Source organism: Lucilia cuprina, chromosome X, assembly GCF_022045245.1.
Source record: "Lucilia cuprina isolate Lc7/37 chromosome X, ASM2204524v1, whole genome shotgun sequence".
Lineage (NCBI taxonomy): Eukaryota > Metazoa > Arthropoda > Insecta > Diptera > Calliphoridae > Lucilia > Lucilia cuprina.
This window is the reverse complement of record NC_060949.1, coordinates 16416526-16417893: the sequence shown is the minus strand read 5'-3', so window position 1 is coordinate 16417893 and position 1368 is coordinate 16416526.

The window sequence follows — 1368 nt, the reverse complement described above, 5'->3', positions numbered from 1 at the left end:
GATATTTCAATATCAGATGTTGTTTTTGAGAGAGTACTGTTGTCGTCTGATACTTTTTTTGTTTGTGATATATTTTTGATTTGTTCCAATTCATGTTCCGATATATCTATATCAGATATGTTGTTGTAATTAACAATTTTACGTACTGATGATATAGAATGGTGTTGATAAGTGTGATACTGTAGTCTCTTTTTGATCACTTGCAATATTTGCTGATTGGTTATTGTTAATTATTTGCTTAGCAACTGAAGAATAAGATAGTGTCGTATTTGGGTGACGTTGTTTATAAATAGATTTTGCTGTTTTTTTGTTTACTTTTTCAAGTGTTACAATTGTTTGTATTTCGCGTTCTATTAAGAATATTGGGCACTTTTTATCAAAAGCTAAATGATTGGAGTCTAAAGAATTAAATTCTTTGCAGTTTGAGCATTTTTTTGTTTCCATGCAGAGTTCGTTTTCAACGGTATGAAAATTTTGAGAACAGTTGGGGCATATTTTTGGATTTTTACATATTCTTGCTATATGTGCATATCTTAAGCATTGTTTACATCTGAGTGGTAAGGGAATTTATGTTCGAATTTTTACACGGTCGTAACCAATGTTAAGCTCAGCTGGAAGAGTAGTAGAACCGAAAGTAATTATAATGAGACCGGTTTCCTCAATGATATTATTAACTTTTCTTTTAATTTTTTCAATTTTTATAACGTTTTGATTTTTGAGTTCGTTTAAGATTTCATCGTCTGGGATTTCTCTTTAATCATTTGAATATATTATCCCTTTGACATAATTTAAGGAATTATGCCACGATACCAAGATGTTTATATTTTCACATAGATTATTCAATTGTATTAATTTATTGGCCTGGTTGAGATTTTTTGTACGGACTAAAATAGTGCAATTTCTAAGTTTTTTACATTCTGACACTTCACCACAAGTACAGTCTATAACTTTTTTAATTAAAAAAGGTGACACATTGGTAAGAGTTTTACCCTCGTTCTGGTTATTATAAGGTATTTTGGACCAGGTGTTGTTATATTTAGTAGGATAGAATGATTCACTATAGTTATTATCACCACTATCCGGTGGGTCTTTACCACCACCGGTGTCTGGTGGTTCCTTCATATTTAAGGTAAAATACACTATAAATTATTTAAGTTTTTAATAACTATATAAATTCACACTGTTATTAAGTATGTAATTTAGAAAGATTTTCATTTTTAATTAAGAATATTTGTTTAAATTGATCACACAAATAAATCGCTAGCGTAGCGATACGTCTGCTCTCGAGAGAACCGTTTATCGAACTCCAAACTATATTTTAATAATTAATATGTCAATCAATACAGGATATTATAGGTCGAATGGATG